General features: G+C 39.7%; 1 protein-coding gene across 2 annotated transcripts in view; it reads right to left on the bottom strand.

The window, feature by feature from the left end:
- SP4 (Sp4 transcription factor) overlaps positions 1-24,266 on the bottom strand; it is a 56,497-nt gene that overhangs the window by 14,148 nt on the left and 18,083 nt on the right. The gene's annotated exons all lie outside the window — the stretch shown is intronic.

Below are 24,266 nucleotides of genomic sequence, written 5' to 3'. Positions count from 1 at the left end.
CCTTCAACTCAACAAGACTTTTCCTAGAGCCATGCAGGGACTTAATGTAAGGGGGCCGAATGCAGAAGATGGACCTAAAGTACCAAACCGAAGGGAGACCTGACTAAAACCAAGGAACAGAGGGCAAGCAAAGGCCAAGCTGGGAAGAGATAGGGGCTCCTGGGAACCAGCCAAGCGGACCTAGCAGGACCAGGTTTCTAACTGCCACAAAGCACTTTTTACTCAAATAATTTGTTGTCGGTTAAGAAACAGAGAGATCAGTCAGTGTAACAGATTAGGTACCAGCTACTGTGATAAAGACTCACTATTTGACAAAAACTGCTGGGAAAACTGGATAGCAGTATGGAAGAAATTAGATTTAAACCAATACTTCACACTTTCTACAAAGATAAGCTCCAAATGGATACATGATCTAGATATAAAGGTCATGTTAGAAATAAATCAGAGAAACATGGCGGAAAAATTTTCCTATCAGATCTATGGATTAGAAAAAAATCATGACCAAATAAGAAAGAGAGAGACCACAGAGGATGAAACGGACAATCTGAATTGCATAAAATTAAAAAGGTTTTGCACAAACAAATCTAATAAAGCTAAGATTAAAGGGGAAACAACTTGGAAAAATATTTGAGGCAAGTTTCTCTGATAAAGGTCTCAATTCTAAGATATAAAAATAACTGATTCAGATTTATAAGAAAAAGAGCCATTTCCCAATTGATAAATAAATGGTCTAAAGACGTGAAAAGATAGTTTTCAAAAGAAGAAACACAAGCTGTTTATAGCCATATGAAAAAATGCTCCAGATCACTGCTATATAATTAGAGAAATGTAAATTAAAGCAATTCTGAAATTCCACCTCATGTTTATCAGAATGGCCAAGATCACAAAAAAGGAAAGTGATAAGAGTCAGAGATGGTGTGGGACAAAAGGCTACTGATGTACTCTGTTGGTGGACCTGTTTATGAAAGGGGACAATCATTCCAGAAACCAATTTGGAATTCTATACAAACCATTAACTATTGTGTGCCCTTTCAAGCCATAGTGTGCTTTACAAAATGAAGAAACAGATGATTCTGGAAAAACATGGTAAGACTTACATGAGCTGATGCAGAGCAAAGAGAGCAAGCGCAGAAGAACAATTTATAACAAGAAAAGCTAATATTTACATAGCACCTACTAGGTGCCAGACGGCCCATGCTTCGCACCTTCCTTTGATCCTCACAACAACCCTGGCAGGCAGCTGCTGCTATTATCCCCATTTTGCAGATGAGGAAACTGAAGCAAAAAGAGGTTAATTAATGTGATCCACCAAGATCAGGAAACCCAGAGAAAAATCCACATTTGAACTCAGGTCTTCCTGACTCCAGGCCCAGTGCTCTGTGCACTGCAGCGCCCCCTAGCTGTCTCTCACTATGACATCGATATCATTCAAATGAATCATTTGGAGGACTTCTATTAACTAATTAAGAAAGATATTACTAGATTAAGGAGAATAATTTATATATAACAATTATAAAGCTGTAAAAACAAACAACTTTGAAAGTTATAAGAATTATGATCAACACAATCACTACTCATGATTCCAAAGAATCGATGATGAAACATGCTATCCATTATCCTCTCTAGGAGATGAATTTAGGATGTGGAATGATTCTTTCTCTCTCTGTCACACACACAAATTTGTATACAAATTTGCTTTGCTTGACTCCATATTCTTTTACAAGAAAGATAATTTTTTATTTTCTTCTTTTCTTTAATGGAGTAGAGGGTAGGAAGAGAAAACAGGTTGTTGTTTGTTTGTTTTTTTTCAAATAGAGAGGCCTAGATGTAAAATTTTGCATGAACTTTCAGATGTGGTTACTGTATTCTTGGTTTTATTTTTATTTGTTAAAGAGACTGCTCAAGAAGCAGGAGCATCCATACATGCCTGTCATGTTAAAACAAAACACCTCAATAACACTGGGGAATGAAAGACGGGGGCTCTAGCATTTTAAATGCCCCCTAAAAAAGAAAGATGGGGGCTCTAAGACACAGTTTTGACCAACCAGGTAGGGATGTGACAATCCCTGAAACTTAGGATTGGCAGAGATGCTAGCTAGTTCCGGCCACAATGGAAAGGGATGCCCACAATAAAATATACAACTGAGGGCCATCCAGTTTCTGCTTGAAACTCCCATAAAGTAGAGTTCATGGGCCTCCTGAAGGGCCCGAGCCTCTCTGGGGAGGCTCTAATTTTTAGAAAGTCCTTCCTGACCCCCAGGCCTAAACTTGCCTCTTTGCAACTCCCCTCTGCTCCTGGTTCTGCCTTTAGGGACCAGACAGGGATGGCTAATTTCTCTTTATAAGACAGTCATGCCTGTGTTCCCTTGCAAATTTTTTTCCATGCTAAACAGCCCCAGTTGTCTCCAATAAACCTGTTTAGACACCAGTCCCTTTGCTTTCCTGGTCTCATGTCAACATTTTCTAGCTTCTCGCCCTGTGGCACCCCAAACTAAACTCCATACTCCTGATGTGGCCTGACCAGGGCAGACCGCAAAGTCACTATCACCGCCTCATTTCTGGAAGTGATAACCCTTTTAAAACCTGACTGCATTAACTTCTAGTGCTGCCACATCCCCCTGTTGAATCATAATGAGTTCATGGCTCACTAAAACCCCCAGATCTTTTCCCAAATGCCTCCTTGAGCTTGTGACAATGACTTTTTGAGTCCAGGTGTAAGACTTTACATTTATCCCTAATGAAATTCCTCTCCCTAGAATCAGCTCAATGTTAAAAACAGCCCTAGTCAAGAGCCCTTTGAATTCGGGTTATATCATCCTATGGATCTGCTATCTTTCCCAGCCTGGCATCATCTTTCAATTTCCACAGCATGTGGTATTCTCAAATGAGATAATGTATACTCTAAAGAGCTAATATATACCTACCAACTATCTTTCAGATTACCCTCCCAATTTCTGAACTTTCTAGTTCTCTTCAAGTTTCTGTTGGGGGCATAGACAACATCCTGATGGGTACTACTGAACTAGAAGCACCGAGCATGGCCCACTGGTCATTGGGAAGCACAAATTACAGGAGGTACAAACTGTAGAAAACTAACACATTGTGTTAGGAAATCTTAACAGAAGACTCTGACATTAAAAAATTGCTGACAATAACAAGTCTCATGATAACACATAATTTCAATTTTTTTTTTAAAAAGCAGAAAAGTACAAGTACAAAAACACCAAAATAATGGACGTGGAAAACATGGCAGACACAATGGGAAGATCTGGAGGTCTGAGTGTGCTGCAAGTTCCCCATAAGTCAGTAGTGTAAGATGGCAGCCAAATGAATGACTCTGCCGTTAGGCTGCCTAAAGAAAGAACAGGGTCACAGGAGAATGAAGATGACAACTTTCACGCCACTTTTTCCCTGGCTGGACTCCATCTGGAATACTCTCTTTTGAGTCTTACAACAATCCTGGGAGGTAGGTGTTATTATCCCCATCTTACAAATGAGGAAACTGAGGCAAAAAGAAGTTATGTGACTTACCCAGGACCACACACCTCTTTTCATCTCTGTTTCCTCACCCCATTTGTAATACTCTGCGTAGTTCTGGATGCTACATTTTAAGCATACTGAGGGCACTACCAGCGAAGGCCAAATTCGTACAGTAAGGAAACTTAAAACCATGAACTATCTGAAGGAAGTAGCAATGTCTAGTCTGGCTCCTGGGAGACAAGATCTCTTCAGATTTCTTAAGGGCTCTCATGTGAAAGAAGTTTGAATTCTGAGGTTTGACTCTGGAAGAAAGAACTACTATCTATGCCTTGAAGAAATGTGAGATTGTGGAGAATAGAAATTTTGGCTCAGTATAAGGAAAAATGCCCTAACAATACATACAGCAGCACCAAAGTAGAGTGGACTAGCCTGGGAAACAGGGAAATTGCTGCTGGAGGTCTTCATGTGGAGCCAAGATCCTTTTTTTTTTTTTCCTGGAATGCTGCAGAGGAGATTTGTGTTTCATGTAGGGATGGGATGGGAGCTTAGGCAACCTCACAAGCTCTTTCAGATTCTAGGATGTTATGATTCTATGAAACTGATTTAACTGACTCCCTTCGAGTAGATGGGACATTTCCGAATATGTTCGTACTTTTGGTTATTTTAAATAAATCACTGCTCCTCTTGTCCCTCTTTTGTCTCTCTCCAGTTTCATCTTTCAATGCCCCTGGAATGACTCTGTCCAAGCTTTCTTCATGCTGGTTTTGCCCTCCATCACTTCTCCCTGTTTTATGAGGCCATACAGTTCATAATCTGCTATCATTCTCCACTGGTGTATTATTTTTTCATAAATGAGTTTACATTCTAAACTGCTAGTGTCTTGAAAGCCACATCTCTATGGTTTGCAAGTCAAGTATTTATCTGCTAAGGTGGCAGGACTCTCTGGCCTTGCTACAGCACTTAGTTACATCCCTATAGCCTATATGGAATTATAATCAGTTCCGATGCCACCATTTCTTCTGTTCATGCTCCAATTTTCTGCATCAAATGATCAAGCATGGTTAGAGGGTATACCCACCCTGATGAGATCATGGATTCATCTGAATATTTCAGAGGAAGATGAATTAGAGAGAAAAGTGACTGGAAGTAGGGAAATCAATTAGAAAGCCATTACAGTAATTGAGGGAAGAGGTGACAGAGGCCTAAACTAGGGTGCTGGCCCTGTATGTATAGAAAAAGGGGACAGACTCGAGATATTATGGAAGGACAATTCAATTCAATAAACATCTATTAAGCATCTACCATGAGAAAGGCACTGCAGCAGGACTTGTCTATCTGGGAGCTGGAGAGGCAAGACTCAATGGGCCTCGTGATTGGAAGCTGGGTGACTGGGGGGAGGGTCAGGACCAGAAAAATGGCTTCTGTCTGGGGGAGCTTGAGCTTAAAGTGTAATGGAATTTCCAGATCAACAGGCATCTAATGACTGGATGCTAGACAGGAGATCAAGGGAGAGAGTATCATTGGATAATATAAATTTGGGAGTCATCTTTGTAGAGATAACGCTTGGCCCTTGGAGAACAGATGAGACTACGAAGGGAAAGAGTGTGAAAAAGGAAGACAAGAGGGCCCATAGTAAAACTTGTCATTGCAGAAGCAATCCACTCTGAGAGAGGTTTTGTAAAACTGTGGTTAAGAAGAGTGTTTTCTCAGTGTCATCAAGAAGCCTTCAAATTTCTTTAGGAAAAGACCATTTAAATGTTATTAAAAAAAGTAAACTGTTACCTAGTTAATCTTAATAGCCTTTCAGAAAATGAAAAAGCTTTCTGCTGAGGGATCATTCTCTAGGGAGAGTACTGGAAATCTGACAGTGGAAACCCATCAATTTTGATTCAGTTTTTGTGGGTGGAGGGTGGGAGGGGAAAGGAGTGAAGTATTTCTTGTTAGAAACTGAACAAGATGGAATATACACACTCATCAAGGCTGACCTTTTTGCCATCAAAGATTGGGAAAATTTGGGGGCAAGGAAATTAAATTTATTTTTGTGCTGAAAATTGTCATGTAGAGAAACTACCTAACACAATGTCATATTTAACACATTTTAGTGAGCAAAGCATTGCTGGCATGAATATTTTCTCGTCATTCAGTTGTGTCTGATTCTTTGTGACTCTGCAGACCAGACTGTTCATGGGGTTTTATTGGCAAACGTACTAGAGTGATTTGCCACTTCCTTCTCTAGTGGGTTAAGACAAACAAAGGTGACATGACTTGCTGAGGGTCACACAGCTAGTAAGTGTGTGAGGCCAGATTTGAACTTAGGTCTTCCTGACTCCACTATCCACTGAGCCAACTGAGCTGCCCTGAAAACTTTCTTATGGAACCCTTCTTCATATTACCTAGAACCCAGTTTGGGAAACACTGCTTTAAGCTTGACTACATGCAGTATCACTCTAAGCCCAGCCAGACCTTTCTCCCCTGGTCCTGCGCTCACTAAGCAACCCTCTGACGACTACCTGTGGTTTCCCAGGTAACCTGATATGCCTTGCTTATCAGACAAAAGTATTCTAAACACTCTGAAGATATTCTTCCCTACCCACAAATTAATAAATTGGATTCTTGCTTGTTTATCAACCAGTCTTTTGTGAGCGAGTACCATGAAGCAATTCCTCAAAGACTGTTTAGGCCCAAAGAATTTCTGAAATCCCAAGGCTGATGAACAGAACCTGGAGCAGCGGCAGCCCAATGATGCAGCAGACACTGTGGAAAAACGATGCCACCAACAGCGTGACCTGATGACAGGCCACATCGTTAGGGCTGGCAAACATCTGGCCGCCACCTATCCTTTCACACTTCTCATGTTATTACTACTTTCAGTCTCCTCAGAAAACTCCAATTTTTTTCTCCTTATTGGAATGATTTCCATTTGTACCTTCAGAATTTCATTCCTGAGAGTTTCCCATCACTCCAGAGTTGACTTCCAAAGCAGAATTTAGTCAGCCAAGTGGCAGAGTAGATGGAGCGAGGACCTGGAGTCAGAAGACCTCCGCCACTTATTAGCGGTGTGACCCTGGGCAAGTCACTTAATCTCTGTCTGCCCCAGTTTATTCATCTGTAAAATGGGCATAATAGCACTTATCTCCTTAGGTCATTGCAAATATAAAATGAGATAATATTTCTACAATAACTATATAAATGTTAGCTGTTATTCTCATTATTAGAATTTCAGGCCATGAAATCCCACCTACCCTTTCTATTAGACCTTAGAAATTTGCTTTTGCAAGTCTAGGGTATGTCAGGTTCTACATAGTTTTCCTCTCCTCTATCAAACTCAAGGAGTGTGTGGTCTTTTATCATAGAAAAATATTCAAGTGTCTGAAACACAAACAAAAATGCTCCCATCATTTCCTCCCCCTCTTCCCCCTAGCAACCAATTCCTCCTCATTAATGAGAATCAGAATTAGAGCTGATTTGGGTCTGAATATCCCCTTGTTGGTTCCTATCCCTTTTGCAGGACGGCATTACTATTAAGGCAAGAAGTTATGAGCTGCTCTGCTTCAGGCACAAAGACAACAACAACCCACGTGTGGACAAACAACCTCTCACCCCATTACTAACTCGATCACGCCTTCCCCAACCCCTCATCTATGTCCACCCTGTTGTCCAAAAGGTCTATAAGCATATCCTGATTACAAAATGAGTTCTGTTTTTCCCAACATTGATGCTTATCCAAATTCTCTCCCCCATCTTTCCCCCCATTCTGGTTTCTGGATTTCCTCACAAGTTTACACTTTCTTAATAAACAAGGTTCCTCCACTGACCTTTTGACCTTTTACCTGTCCTGTATTTCATCTCCCCTGAGCGGTGATATATTTGACCATAAGCAGGTAGGATAGGCTGCTCCAGCTGGAATTCAAGGGTTACACAGGCTGACCAAAGCTTCTTCTCCATAGGATTTAGGGTAGTTACCCTAACACTACGTGGGACCTCTTAATATCCTCATCTTGTCAGCAGACCTCCTTCCTCCCTGCTTTGGTTACTACAGAGCAGTGTTTGAACAGCAATCATCAATGATTACTTCTATTAAAAGGAAAGAGACAAGTGTGAGTAGACACATTCTGGGATAAGGGAGTTTTTCTAGTTTTTGGTGAAACTGACTCCTTCAGTGAATCTAGGATCTTACCGATATGGGAGAATGCTGGATGTAAGCACAGTACAGTTGGGGCAGCTACTTATCAAATGTATATTTGAGAAGAGGAAAAAGATTAGAAAGTGGCCAAATTTACAATGGAAAAAATGAGTACATCTTGCCAATAATTATGCAGTACATAAGATAGAGAGAGCACCAATTGGCCTGGAAAATTTGGAAAGGAGTTTAGATAGATTAAAATTTACAACAAAAATGTACCAAGGCAGGCACATCCAACTGAGTTGTATTTAACAAGCAATGCCTTATCTGGGAGAAACATTTATTAAGCACAATGTGCTGGTAATAGATATAAACAAACAACAACGTAATCCCTGCCCTCAAAGAGCTTATATTCTACTGGTGCAATATGATGTGGGCATAGAGAAATAAATACAAGGTAACTAGAGGAACATTAACAACTGGGGCATCAGAGAAGGCTCTACAGAAGAAGTGACATTTGAGCTGAGACCTGAAGGAAGATAAGGATTCTGATGTAGAACTGATGGAGTAGTGAAGTGTGCATTCAAGAGATGGAAAAATGTGAGAAGATGCTCAATATTTTTCACCTTTTAAAGTGGCTAGGTCTAAAATTTAGCTATTCTCAGCCTTTATATGATGCAATTGATTATGAAATTCAATTCTATAATTACTATTAAATTGCAAATCCTTTAAGTATTCTAAAATGAGGCAGTTAGGTACCAGTGGGCCTAGAGTAAGGAAGCCCTGAATTTAAATCCAGTCTCAGTCAGTTATTAGCTGTGTGACACTGGACAAGTCACTTAACCTCTATCTCAGTTTTCTCAACTGTAAAATGGAGATAATAATAGCATGCACCTCCTCAGGTTGTTGTGAGAATCTAATAGGATGAAATTTACCAAGTGCTTAGTAAACTGTATAGTAAGTGCTTAGTAAATGCTTTTTTCCTCCTTCTGTGCTTAATAAGTGTTTATTTCCTCCCTCCTTCCTTCCTATTTCATATAACTGTTAATAATTTAAAAAAAAACTTTAAAAATGCACTCTCACATTTTAATCTACAGACAATGATTATATGTAATAAAATGTGAGAGGACAATGATGGCAAGGTGATGGTGCAAATATGGATACTTGTGAAAAGCAACCTGGAACAAAATGTGGGAAGGGCAGTGATGCACAGTAAAGCTGGAAAGACAGGCTGAGACCAGGGTATATGAAGGGCTTTACAGCTAAAACAAGAGAGTCTCTCTTTGATCCCAGAGGTCACAGGAAGCCACTGGAGTTTGTTAAATAGAAGACTCTAGCTCTTAAGGTTAACCAGCTGAGAGCTGGAGCCTGGTAGGCAGTGACAGAGAGTGGCATCAAGGCAGGGGACGAGCAGAAGGACTGGATGCATCTGTCAGTGGTCAGTGCATCTATGTGCACTGCTTGGCTCTCAGAGTCCTTGCCGGCCTGGCCCCGCTGGCCTCTGCGATCTGACCACCCATTCCTTGCCCTCCTGCCACTGTGGCCCAGACATACCTACTTTCCTGGTGTTCGGCAGAAACTGGCTATGGCTTTTGCATCTTATTTTGAGTTTTGTTTTTATCAGTCCCTGTTTACAGATCCTTTCTGATCTGCAGAAGTTCAGTGTCCTATTTACAAAGCTTGAGGACGGCCGAGTTTTTCGCGCATCATGAACACGGGCTTCTCTTTCATCCCTGGGAAAGGAGGGGTGACGGCCAGGGCACCTCATTTCTCATCACTCCAGTTCGGTGAAGCACAAAACAGAAGGTAGCTTTTACTTTGTAAAAAATATCGAATGCCTTCAAATGCTATTCCCTCAGGTGAGTTCTGATCTTTCCTCTCAAAAAGTTCCTATCAATCACTTAAAACAACATGACCTGCTACAAATAAGGCAAAGGGAAAACACTCAGGTGTCCCTGTCTCTCTCTGAGGGGAGAACATAGAGAAGGAAGGCCCCCCCCCCACTGCCAATCCAGATTCTGATAGAGCTCCTTTGAGTGCTGGTGGGAGGGTTGTCAAGGTAGGCAAACACACCACTGCAGCATGGAGAGAAACTTTAATCCTAAAACATAAAAAAACATTGTTCAATAGCTCCCTTTTTAAGGGTTATAAATAACAGTCAAAACAAAATGGAATAGGTATTTGAACAAATTTAAGGATTTCACAGCATTTTCTAGCTGTTCAGGGATATACAATGAGTATTCCTTTATTTAACAAATAACATCTCCACACATCTCCCCCCATTCCTGCCAAGTAGGATTCTGGTATGCCTATTACAGAAGAAATATATCAAAGTCCCTGAAATACAAACATTTCTTCTAAGTGATGACAAAATGGTAAAAAAAAAAACCCAAATGAACCACACTTCCATGTATTTGAGATCGAAATATGTATGTAAACCTTTTGATAAGCATTACTAAAAGCACTAGCTTCCTATGTGTAAATCAGTGTCCGAAGTACCAAGGAATATTAAGACAACAGTCTGTCTTCAAGAAAGAGTACACATATGGATCTATACAATCTCTATTAAATTCCATTTTCAATAGACTTGTAGCCTTCTGGTTTATTAAGCTACAAGGGCCAGAAACAGTGGCATGCAATCTGAGCAGGGATTTTTAACCTTTTATGCATGTATTCCTTTGATGTCTGGTGAAGCCTATGGACTCCTTCTCAGGGTAATGTTTTTAAATGCAGAAAATAATATACTATACATTAAAATTATAAAAGAACTCAATTTTCATGATAACAGAGAATTAGAAATTGAGATGCCCATCCAGAAATTTTAGTGCAGTTTTAAGCACTAATAGCTTAAATGATTGAAATGCAATTTATTTATGTATGCATATATATTCTATATACACATGCATGCAATGTATATACTCATTTATAATAAAAAATCATGACTCCCATGTGAAGAACTTCTGATTTAGGTCTATATTAGGGGGGCAATGAGAACAGATGAGAACAACGGGAATGGTGTAAGTGTTCTCAGACTACTGAGATAATACCTGAAGAATTCATTTCTGCAAGGTGTTATGGTACAACGTACACTTTATAGACAGCTAAGTCCATATCATCAACTAATATTAGCATATCTTAACTTCTATGGATCCACTGATCACCAGCGTAGAATGTAACCTCCTCCTCTCCAAAACAAACCCATTAAAAAAGTTAAGATCTTACTTTTAAAGGTTTCCACAGACAAACCCACAGCTTGCTTAAATAATTTTTACCACTGCTTGCTTAATTACTTGCATTACCAAGGTTTTCCTTTTAGCTAACCAAAATTTCATGTTACAATTTAATCATGTTTCATTTCTTTAGTCCTCTGAAGAATTATACTTTCTAATCATTATCCTTTATATAATAACCATTCATTATCACAATTTAAAAGGCCTTCAGGTGTCAATTTTCAAGATCTCAAAATAATGGAACAGATCATCACTAGTATTACCAAAAAGAAACAGCCAAAGATTGCCAACTACCAACTTCTATGCCCATAAAATCTCATTTTAAAAATAGTATTTTATTTATTTTCCTATTACACGTAAAGAAAATTTTAACATTTATTTTTACAAAATTTTGAGTTCCAAATTTTCTCCCTCACTCATCACCCCCCAAGATGTTTAGCAATTTGATACAAGTTACATATGTGAAATCATTTAAAACTTATTTCCATATTAGTCATGTTGTGAAAGAAGAAACAGACCAAAAGAAAAATTGGTGAATAGCATTTTTTATTATGAGTCCTTTGGAACTGTCTCAGATCCCTGCATTGCTGAGAAGAGCTAAGTCATTCACAGTTGATCATCACACAGTGCTGCTGTTACTGTGTACAATGTTCTCCTCTGCATCTTCCCTTTGCATCCATTCATGAAGTCTTCCCAGGTTTTTTTTTTTAAATCCACCTGCTCTTCATTTTTTACAGCACAACAGTATTCCATTATATTCACATACCACAGCTTGTTCAGCCATTTCCCAATTTGGTGGGCATCCTTTTAATTTCCAACTCTTTGCCAACACCAAAACACCTGCTATAAATATTTTTGTACAAATAGGACCTTTTCCCTTTTTTAGATCTCTTTGGGATACAGATCTAGTAGTTATATTGCTGGATCAAAGGGGAATGCACAGTTTGGTTACCCTTTGGTCATAGTTCCAAATTGTTCTCCAGAATGGTTGGATCAATTCACAACTCTACCAACAGCTCCTTAGGTTTCCCACATCCATTTTCCTTTTCTGTCACATTAGCCATTCTGATAGGTGTAAGGTGGCACCTCTGAGTTGTTTTAATTCGCATTTCTCTAATGAGCAGTTATTTGGATCATTTTTTCATATGACTATATATACTTTTAATTTCTTCATCTGAAAACTGCCTGTTCATATCCTTTGACCATTTAACAACTGGGGAATGACTTATATTCTCTATATATTTGAGAAATGAGGCCTTTATCAAAGACATCTGCTGTATAAATTGTTTCCCAGCTTTCTGCTTTCCTTCTAATCTTGGCTGCATTGGCTTTGTTTGTACAAAACTTTTAAAATTTAATATAATAAAAAATTATCCATTTTATATCTCATAATGCTCTCTATCCCTTCTCCATAGATCTGACAGGTAAAGTATTCCATGCTCTCCTAATTAGCATTTACGTCTAAATCATGTGCCCATTTTGATCTTATAAGTCTATATCTAGTTTCTGTCATACTGTTCTCCAGGTTTCCCAGCTGTTGTCAAATAGTGAGTTCCTGTCCTAGAAGCTGGGGTCTTTAAGTTTATCGAACACTAGATTATGATGGTCATTGACTACTGTGTCTTGTGTACCTAATCTATTCCACTGATCCACTACTCTATTTCTCAGCCAGTGCCAGATAGTTTTGATGATTACCACTTTATAATATAATATAGTTTTGAGATTTGCTAAGGTCACCTTCCTTTGCATTTTTTTCATTAATTCCCTTGATATTCTTGACCTTTTGTTCTTCCAGATCAATTGTTGTTATTTTTTCTAGCTCCATAACATTTTTTTGGTAGTTCTGAGTGGTATGGCATCGAATAAGTAAATTGATTTAGTTTAGAACTGTCATTTTTATTATATTGGCTCTGTCTATCCATGAACAACATTGACATTTTTCCAGTTATTTAGATCTGACTTTTATCTGTGTGACGTGTTTTGTAACTGTGTTGACATAGTTCCCAAGTTTGTCTTGGCAGATAGATTCCCAAGTAGTTTATATTGTCTACAGTTATTTTAAATGGAATTTCTCTTTCTATCTCTTGCTGCAGGTCTTTGCCAGTAATACACAGAAATGCTGATGATTTATGTGGGTTTATTTTATATCCTGCAACTTTGCTAAAGTTATTGTTTCAACTAGTTTTTTAGTTGATTCTCTAAGTATACCAATCACATTATCTGTGAAGAGTGATAGTTTTGTTTCCTCATTGTGTATTCTAATTCCTTCAATTTCTTTTTCTTCTCTTATTGCTATAGCTAACATTTTTAGTACATTATTGAATAACAGTAGTGATAAAGTGCATCCTTACTTCACTCCTGATCTTACTGGAAAGGCTTCTAGCTTATCCCCATTACAGATAATACTTGCTGATGTTTTTTAGACAGATACTACTTACCATTTTAAGGAAAGCTCTATTTATTCCTATACTCTCTAGTGTTTTTCAACAGGAATGGGTGCTCTATTTTGTCAAAAGCGTTTTCTGCACCCATCCAGATAAACATATTTCTGTAGGTTTTGTTATTGATGCGGTCAATTATGCCAATAGCTTTCCTAATATTGAACCAGCCTTGCATTCCCAGTATAAATCCCATCTGGTCATAGCATATGACCCAAGTGATATACTGCTGTAATCTTCTTCTTAGTATTTTGCTTAAAATTTTTGCTTCAATATTCATTAGTAAAATTGATCTATAGTTTCCTTCTCTGTTTTTGTTCTTTCTGGTTTAAGTATCAGCACCATATTTGTGTCATAAAAAGAATTTATTAGGACTCTGCCTATTTTTTTTCCAAATAGTTTATATGGTATTGGAATTAATCGTTCTTTAAATATTTGGTGGAATTCACTTAATTCATCTTGGCCCTGGGGATTTTTTCTTAGGGAGCTTACTGATAGATTGTTTAATTTCTTTGTCTAAAATGGAGTTAAGTATTCTGTTTCCTCTTCTGTTAATCTAGGCAATTTGTATTTTTATAAATATTCATTCATTTTGGTTAGATGGTCAGATTTACTGACATATAATTGGGCAAAATAGTTCCTAATAATTGCTTTAGTTTCCTCTTCATTGATGGTGAATTCACCCCTTTCATTTTTTATATTGGGTATTTGGTTTTCTTTATTTTTTGAAATCAAACTAATAATGGTTTATCTTATTGGTTTTTCCCCCCATAAAACAAGGTCCTAGTTTTATTTATTAGCTCAACAGTTTTCTTACTTTCAATTTTATTAATCTCACCTTTGGTTTTCAGGATTTCCAATTTGGTGTTTAATTGGGGATTTTTAACTGTTCTTTTATTAGTTTTTTTAATTGCACGCCCATTTTATTGTTCTACTCTTGCTCTAACTTACCGCGGTAAGAGTTTAGAGATATAAATTTTTCCCTAAGTACTACTTTGACTGTATCCCATAAATTTTCATGTGTTATCTCATTGTTGTCATTCTCTTTAATGAAATTATTGTTTCTATGATTTATTCTTTGACCCACTCATTCTTTGTGACTAGTTTCCAATTATTTTTTAATCTATCATTCCATTGCCCTTTATTGTGTGTAATTTTTATTGCATTATGATCTGAAAAGGATACATTTGATTATAAAGTTTTGATACTCTATTAATACATGGTCAATTTTTGTCTAGGTGCCATGTACTACTCAGAAAAAGGTAAACTCTTTTCTAGCTCCATTCAGTTTTCTCCAGAGGTTGATCATATCTAACTTTTCTTAAACTCTATTCATCTCCTTAACTTATTTCTCATTTATTTTCTGATTAGCTTTATCTAGTTCCGATAGGGGAAAGTTGATGTCCCTGTCTGTTTCCTCCTGTTAACTCCCTTAAGTTCTTCAGGAATTTGAATGTTATACCACTTGGTGCATATATGTTTAGTATTGATATTACTTCATTGTCTATGGTGCCTTTTGGCAGTCTCCTTCCTTATCTCTAATTAAGATCCATTTTTTGTTTTTGCTTTGTCGGATATCATGATTGCTATCTCTGCTTTTTCATTTCCTCCAGCTGAAGCATAATAGATTCTGCTCCAGCCCCTTACCTTTATTCTGCATATGTCTCTCTGCTTTAAGTGCATTTCTTGTAAACAACATATTGGAGGATTCTAGTTTTTAATCCACTCTGCCATCTGCTTCCATTTTATGAGTGAGTTCATCCCATTCATATTCAGTTATGGTTACTAACTATGTATTTCCCTCCATCCTATTTTTCCTCCTGTTTATCCTTTTCTCTTTTACCCTTTTCCTCCTCACCAGTGTTTTGCTTCTAACCACTACCTCCCTCAATCTGCCCTCCCTTCTGTGTCCCCCACACACTACCCCTTTTCTTAACCCTCCTGCGTCCTACTTCCCCATAGGGTAAGATAGATTTCTATACCCAACTGACTGTGTATGTTATTCCCTCTTTGAGCCAATTCCAATGAGTAAAGTTCAAGTGATGCCCACCCCTTCTCCCATCTTCCCCTCCATTGTAATAGATCTTTCACACCATTTCATGTGAGATGATTTATCCCATTCTATCTCCCTTTCTTCTGCTCCCAGTGTAATCTGTTTCCACCCTGTAATTTTTTTATATCATCCCAGCAAAGTCACCTTATACCCACACCCTCTGTCTATGTATACTCCCTTCTAACTGCACTAATAGTGATACAGTTCTTAAGAGTTACAAGTATCACCTTCCCATGTAGGGATGCAATTTAGCCTTATTGAATCCCTCTTTCCTGTTTACGCTTCTCTTGAATCTTGTATTTGGAAATAAAACTTTTTGTTCAGCTCTGATCTTTTCATCAGGAACACTTCAAAGTTCTCTATTTCACTGAATGACTATTTTTCCCCCTGAAGGATTATGCTCACTGGATTCCTGCTGCTTGCAATATTTTCCCCTTGACCTGGGAATTCTGGAATTTGGGTATAATGTTCCTGGGAGTTTTCATTTTGAGATCTCTTTCAGGTGATTGGTGGATTCTTTAATGTCTATTTTATCCTCTGTTTCTAGGTTTTCTTTGATAATTTCTTAAAGTATGATGTCCACGTCCTTTTTTTCTTTTTCTTTTTTTTTTTTTTGATCATCACTTTCAGGCAGTGCAATAATTCTTGAATTATCTCTCCTTGATCTATTTTCCAGGTAAGTTGTTTTTCCAATAAGCTCTTTCACATTTTCTTCCATTTTTTTGTTCTTTTGATTTTGTTTGATTGATTCTTGATGTCTCATGGAGTCATTAGCTTCCACTTGTCCAATTTTAATTTTTAAGGAGTTATTTTCTTCAGTTACCTTTTTTTAAACTTCCTTTTCCATTTGGCCAAGGCTACTTTTTAAGGAGTTTTCTTCAGTAAATTTTTGTATAGCCTTTTCATTTTTTTGTATTAAGCTGTGAATCTTTTTTCATGATTCTTTTGCATCCCTCTCATTTCTTTTCCCAGTTTTTCTTCTATATCTCTTATTTGAGTTTTAAATTTTTTCTCACTCTTCCAGTAGCTCTTTTTGGGCCTGAGAGCAATTCACGTTTTTCTTTGAAGTTCTGCACGTAGGCATTTTGACATTATTGTCTTCTTCTGAGTCTGTGTTTTGACAAATTCCCTGTCACCACAATAATTTTCTATGGTCAGGTTTTTTGTTTGTTTGCTCATGTTTCCCAGCCTATTTCATCATGTTTAAAGCTGAGCTCTGTTCCTGTGGTGGACAGGGCATTGTCCCAAATTTCTTGTGCTTGGGGCTGTGAGCCCTGGCTGCTTGATTGGTCCTGCGCTAGGGCTCACGGGGGCTGTGCTGCACCAGGGCCATGGGTAAGGGTGGGGGAGGGGCCGGCTGCTCACCTTCTGCTGCACCTGGGCGCAGGGGGCCTCAGCCATTGACTTGTGCTGGATTGTGGGCCTCCCATCGGCTTGCTGAGGCAGGGCCTGTTGCTGGCTTGCTGGGACACTGCTTCCCTTGGACTGTGTTCCCCTATACCCAAGTGAGAGAGAACTTTCCTGCCCACCTTCCAAGCTGTCTTGGGCTGGAAAATTGTTTCACTGTCTTTTTGTTGGTCCTGCCATTCCAGAATTCATTTTAAGGCACTATTTTAGAGTTGTTTGGAGGTGAATTTGGGACAGTTCTAGGTGATTTCCTGCTTACTTCACCATCTTGGCTCCTGCAAATGTGTGCCCTTAAAAATCTTTATGAAAATGGTCTTTGCTCGAATCCAAGTTATGCTTCATGGAAACATGAGAATGGAGTAAGACAAGATTTCATGGACCTGTGACAGGCTAGATTTCTGTCACAAGCGACAGTTTGCTGCAGACAATATAAGATCTCACTGTGCACACACAATACAGTTTTAAAGGCTCTCCGTTTCAAAGAGTCTCCTACAAATTAAGATCACATAACCTTTATAAATACATCCAGAGAGAATTTTGTCAATGATCTTCTAACTATCAAGTATCTTCTAACTATCATAAAACATGCTCACTCAAGATGCTGTGTCAGTGTCATGGAGGACGTTCCATACAAAACGTAACTAGGAAGTAGAGAGGTGACCCTATAAATGGGGAGGTTTTCCAGAGCCTCCTGTTTAGGGATGAAGTTTTATTGGTTGCACTGATCCCTCAAAAGGGACCAGCCCCAGTAAACCATAAAGAAAAAATCCAACAGATGAAGAATGCATACTTCACAACACAGAGCTGAATGGGCAGCCAGCTGAATTTGTCCACCTGTTAATATATCTGGAATAAGCATTACAATAATCAGAACAAAGATATCCCTAATAGAAGCCTTTAGGGAATCTTACCCTCTATAGGGAAACCTCTTTTCCATCTGAACTGGTACAGGACATCCACCGTACTTCTCTTGGTGATGTTATAAGAGCTGTGAGTTATGGAACACAATGACCTCAGAAAACTGAAAGGGTTATGTAAAGACATATATATATGTACATATATGATGTCAGTAGACTGTAGCATATTACAATCTACATTTCAAGGAAGAAGTGGAATAAAATACATAATTAAGAGCATAAATGTTTGGAAGAGGAAGTGAGCCAGTGATGTATCCAGAATGAGGTATGACAGATGAAGTGTTCAAAGGAAGCGCTCAAAAGCAGAGTGGACATTCTTTATGGTACATTTATGCAAAGAAGGGCAAGGCCAAGAACTGCATCAGGTGAGAATACACGGACTGATTACCCTTCATAGTAAGGGAGGGGCACCTGTATGGATGAGGCCACAGATCCATTAGAACTTTAATGCAAAATCACAGACACCTCTCCTATTCTTCTCCAAATTAAATCATTCTATTTGCTTTTTAAATTGTCTGCTTCCAACTCCTAGCCTGTTTTGTTGTCTCTGGATCCTCTCTCAAGTGAGGCAGTCCAGACTAGAGGAAAGACGAACAAATTTGAGTCCTGAGGACCTGAGCAAAAATCAGTCGCTCACCACCTGTGTGACTTTTGGTAAGTCACGTAAGCTCTTTGAGCTTCACTTTCCTGATCTAGAAAACAAAAGGACTGGACTCAGTCAGTACACAGTCCCTTCCGGCTCTAAATCGACGGTCAGATGATGAATTGTCTTCGTGTCCCTCCTAGAAATCTGGAAATCTAATGGATACAATTCTCTGATGAGGGCCTAACTGCTTAAAGTACAGCGGCAAAGTACACACCCTAGCTTTCGGGTAACACGGACCTGTTAATACAGTCCAGCTTCTTAAATTAAAATGTCCAAGTCATTTTCATTATATCTCTCAGGTATGTCTGCACCTCGCCCGTTATTCTTTGTATGCCTGTATAAGATGAATGAATAGGGGCAGGTGTGTCAAAATATCTGTAAAAAAGAAGGCAAGAAACCTCATGATGGAAGAGGAACCAGATGATTGTTCTAAGCTGAGGGGCCTTCTGAAGCTGTTCACACCACAAAAACCCAGAAGCAAAGGCTATGTTATTGACTGATTTAGGCCACTATAAGAAGGCACAAAAGAATCCGTGGTCAATGGTTTCTTCATAGGAATATGTGTGTGTGTGTGTGTGTGTGTGTGTGTGTGTGTGTGTGTATGTGTGCGTGTGTATATATGTGTGCGTGTGTATATGTGTGCGTTTGTATATATATGTGTGTGTGTATATGTGTGTGTATATATGTGCATATATATGTGTGTGTATATATACATACACATATACACCCACACACACACGCATGAATGGCGTTACTCAAAGTGTAACAAGCTGGCCCTGCTGCTTAGTAACTGGACCATTACAATACAGAAGGGGAAAATGGCCACGAACTTCAGGCCTCCTTCTCCCTTGGGAAAGAGCAGCAATGAGGTAGGCTTGTCTCTCCTCTACTTCCTTTGAAACAGGAGGCATGTGATTTTCTAATGGAGACTTCAGAGGCAGTGCTTGCGGGGCTCCCATTCCCCTGACTCACCCTATGCTGTAGACAAGAGTTACTGAAATATGGGCGGCAATACTTGCTTCTTGTTTGCTTTCTTCTATGCTTGCCAAGTACAAAATGCGATTAAAACAACACTAGGCGGAATTCAGAAGACTTGCCTTTTCTTTCTAGCTCTGCTGCCCAGTCACTTTCGGACCTTGGAAAAAATTACTTTACTTCACTTTTTCATTTATAAAATGAAAGGGTCAGACTATGTGATCTCTAACGTCCTTTCCGGCTCTGAAAGTCTATGATCTTTCCTAAAAATATCGCTATGAATTTGTCATCAAGTAACTTCTGATATGGCCTTATGCCTAACAACTTTCCCTTGAGGGTTTGGGGTTCTAAATCTACCACTTCAGTCACAGAAGGGAGTCTTGGTGTGTGAGGTCCCTCCTTCGATGCAGACCAGCACTCACCTAAGTGGCTCATATACAACTGCTTTGTGAGAGACAGGCCTTGGACGCATTTCTTTCTGAATCGAGAGCTGGCCAGCACTGCAGCCACCCCACTATGCTGCTTCTCAGTAATTTCCAATGCCACTTAGATGAAGGGTTATAAAATATCGGTAGAAAATGGGATGATGAAATGTTATTTATGCTAAACAGCTCCCTGTTGTCTCTATAATAAAATAAACTCCCCTCTCGTATTTAAAGTCCTTCGCCCCTCACTCACCTTTCTTATGCATTATTCACCTTTTCCCACTCTACCATCTTGTCAAACTAGTCTTTCTGCTGTTTTCCATACATAGGAGGTGTATATTATAACCCCATTTTACAGATGAAGAAATTAAAGACAATGTTTAACTAGAAAAAAAGAGGGTGTGCTAATCCCATAGCAAGAGGAACATATAACAGATGGGCATTAAAGTGTTGCACTGATATCCATAACCTATTTAACAGACAAAGTTTCCATTGCATTGGGTAAATCCTCCATAAAAGTCAGGACTTGGACAAGAATGGTACATGATTAGAAAGAGCTGGGGATAGGGATGGGGGTAGGAGTCAACTGCACCAGGCTATACAGTTTCCAAAGTATTCAAGTAAGTGCCAGGCCCAAGCAGGCTCATCTTCCTGAGTTCAAATCTAGCCTCAGACATTTACTAGCTGTGTGACCCTGGAACATGTCACTTCACTCTCTCAGTTTCCTCAAGTGTAAAATGAGCTGGAGAAGGAAATGGCAAACCACTCCAGTGTCTCTGCCAAGAAAACCCAAATGGGGTCGTGAAGAGTTGGACATAACTGAAATGACTTAACAACAAGGTATGAAATGACCATTGTGAATACCAAGACTAACATGGGATCATAGATTTAAAGTTAGGAGAGATCTTAAAGGTAACTCAGTCTACTCCCATTCCACCCTAGGGACAGGAGGAGGTGAGAAGGTGAATGGCTCGCTGGCCATAGGGCTGGTGAGTGGCAGACATCCTTTTGCCGACCTTCCACATAAAGTGCTCACGTGTAGGGATGAACAGTGATGAATGCACAAACAGAAGACACACATCAACTCTGTGAACAGTGTCATTATTAGTAATGGCAATAAAATCTAAGAGGAAATCTACCACATTAAAATCAGGAGAAGATGTGGACACGTGAAAGGGGTTGTTATGACTCTCTTCAAGTTAATTCTATACATATTTTAAGATAAATTAAAAATAATTTTAATTTATGGCTTTGTGACATTTTTATTTAAATGGTTTTAGTGATGGTTATTAAGGTGGAATAAACACTAAAAATTAATAATGGCAGCTGGCATTTATATAACTTAAATTTTGCAAAGTGCTTCACGTAAGTTATCTCATTTGATAACAACCCTGGGAGGTAGGTGCTGTTATTATCTCCACTTTACAGATAAGGAAACTAAGGCAGAGGTTAAATGACTTGCCCAGGGTCACACAGCTAGTAATCTGAGGCCAAATTTGAACTCAGATCTTTCCGATTCAAGGTCCAGCACTCTTATCTACTGAGCCATCTAGCTGCCCCAACTACTTTAGAAATGGTTAATTCTTACAAATAAAAAGGCAAGTAAAACATAAAAAACAACTCATCTATATGCACAATCAGCGAGTACTACCAAAAAGCAATGGGATAAATTAACTAACCTTTTGTGTTTACTGAAATTCACCTTCATTATGCTGGCTATGCAATAAAAAAAAAAATCAGCAAATACATATTTACCAAGTTAAGAAGCATGATCCTCAAAGAGTCACATAATGTTATCAAAATTGACAAATGAAAATTCACTCAGGCTCACACCCTCAACTCTTTGCCTTTCTTTTATCCCTAGCACTTAACATATTACCTGATACACAACAGGAGCTTAAAAAATGCACACCGACCACTGGGCTTACTCTCACCTCACAGCTCCACCCCACGGCCAAACCTGGACACGCTCCCTCTCCCCTCACACGACCACCATCCTTGTTCAGGCCCCTTCATTTCTTGCAGGGATTGTTTCAACATATTCCTGACTGGACTCACGGTCTCAAGTATCTCCCCACATTAATCCTGCCTCCACACTTCTGCCAAAGTGAGTTTCTAAAGCATCGATCTGACAGCATCCTCCCCTGCCCCAAGGGGCTGGTGCCTTCCCTCGGAGAGGACCTTCCATCGACTTTGGATTTATCTTGAATGTACTTCGTATTTCCCCTTAGAATGCCAGCTCCTTCAGGAGTGTTCAGGGGATATCTGGGGGATGTTTCTGCCTTTCTTTGTCACCTCAGTCCTTAAACAGTGTCTGGCACATAAGCGTTTAATAAGTTTGCTGACTTGACCAGTATTAAAACTTTCCAAGTGGGGAATGGGCTGTCTCACTGAGTTCTTCAAGCCAAGGCTGGGCAGCCACTGGGCCAACATTGCAGAAGGAATCCCTGTTCAGGTGCTGGTAGGACTGGCCGGTCTCTGCATCTCCTTCCAATGTGGAGCCTTGAATTCTTCACTGATTCCCTCCACTGATTCTACTTCTGCACTCAGAACCAACTTTATCCTTTTGCCTAACACATTTTTTTCCACTGAGCATTGTCTCTAAAAGGCCCTTGTCATAATGCATGTATTACCTAGAAATTTGAGCCACAGCCCCATGACACTCCTACAGCCTCCTCCAGTCTGGTCATTAGTACACTGATCTTATCCGATTAGTTAATTCTCACCTTGAAGGGCAGAAGGCGACTTCTGAGGAACGACACAGAAGACGAATGGGGACGAGAGGAGGAGGGAAGGCAGCTCATCAGAAACAATCAATCCATAAGCATTTATGAATACGACAGCCAAGGAGGGGAGACCGAGTCGGGCAGCCACCCGGGCCTCTGTGCTCTGGGCAGTGGGACAGAGAGTGTGAGTTCTACTGTTTGTGGTATGTAACCCATTTGGATGTTAATGAGATGAATCAACCCATGGTACTGAACTCATTCGTTATTTTTGCCTAAAAAGCCACATAGGTTTGTGCATAAAGACCTGAAAAGTGCTGCACGTGGTTCCCAAGCTTCCAGCTCCCAACAGACAAGCTGGTCCAAGCTGTACAGATAAGGAAACCAAAGCTGAGAGAAGTGATCCATTTGAGGTCCCACAAAAGGTCCTTCTTAAAATGGGGAGACAAGTATGGAACAGAATATTCTGGATAAAATCTCATTAACACAGAATACAATGGGAGTATTACTTCTCATATCTGAACCCTATTAATGCTGCCTAAGATTGTATTAGCTTTTTTGATAGCGGCTATATCCTATTGCTGTGAAACAGGAAGACCATGGGAAAAAAAAGTATAAACTTAATTAGCATGAAAAAACTGAATAAAATCACAAATGTCTAGTTAGTATGTTAAAGTTTTTTTTTCCTTAAAAAACAAAAAAAACCACCCTTTTTTCCTTCCACTGGTCTCTCATCTTTTTCTCTGTGTATTCATTTGATTCTGTCACTATTGCTTGCACACAGAATCACACATGCAAGGATTATCTATGCAGGGGGCTCCCAGATCTCTGCAACTTAGAGTAAGTTTTCTGGGGCCTCGAGTGAATTGTTCAATGTCACACAACTATCATCTGTCAGAGGCAGGACTTGAACCCAGGTCTTTCTGACTCCAAGCGGGTTCTCTCTCCACTTTGTTACTCACTTGCATTGTGCTTTTAGGTTTATAAAGTCTCCCTCACAACAACCCCTTAAGGACACTGGTGCAGTTGTCTTTATTCTCATTTTAGAGGCCAGGAAATTAAAGCTCAGAGAACTTATCTGTCCAAGTTCTTGTCCAGGAAATTGGCTTCGTAGGGAGAGAGAAAGCTGATTAAACAGGAGAGGGTGAGCTCCCCCTCTAATCCCACCCCCACCCCAGGTGAAGAGCAGGCTTAGGAAGGGAAGGTGACTGACTCAAATTGGAACATGTTGGGTTTGCGATGCCAACAGGACAGCAAAGCAGAAAAGCCAGTCAGGTGGAAATGTGGCCCTCGACAGAGCTCTGAAAACAGGCTGGGGAGGGACACAGTGCAGAATCATCCAAACACAAAGAAAATGTGTGAACTCAGAATCCACAATCAGGGAAGAAAGAGCCTTAGAATAATGCAAGGTTCTGGAAGCCCAAGGAGAGGACCATTGCCAGAAACCTTCAGGAGGCTTCTCAGTTAAGGCTGAGAGACGCTGAAACACTCCCCAGGACCCTTCAGGGGTCATTTCAATGGACAGGACAGGCCAGAAGTCAGGCTTACAAGGAAGGAGAAGTGATGAGAGAAGGGTGGAGCACAGCAGGAATTCTTGCTCCTGGGAGCTGGAGGGCGGTGCTCCATTTGAAATCAGGGGTTCTCGGTATCTGCAATGAGCCTAGCACCTTTACGGAGAGGCCTGGGGGGCAGGGTGCCCAGAGTGCCCAGAGCACTGGACCTGGATCAGGAAGAGCTGAATGCAAACCCAGCCTCAGACACTCGATGGGTGATCTTGGGCAAGTTACTTCACCTCTGTCTGCCTCAGTTTCTTCAACTGTAAAATGGGGATCATAAAAGCACCACTCTT

Source organism: Phascolarctos cinereus, unplaced genomic scaffold, assembly GCF_003287225.1.
Source record: "Phascolarctos cinereus isolate Bilbo 61053 unplaced genomic scaffold, phaCin_HiC Scaffold_1;HRSCAF=81, whole genome shotgun sequence".
Lineage (NCBI taxonomy): Eukaryota > Metazoa > Chordata > Mammalia > Diprotodontia > Phascolarctidae > Phascolarctos > Phascolarctos cinereus.
The sequence above is the reverse complement of the archived record's forward strand: the minus strand, read 5'-3'. Positions and strand labels throughout refer to the sequence as shown.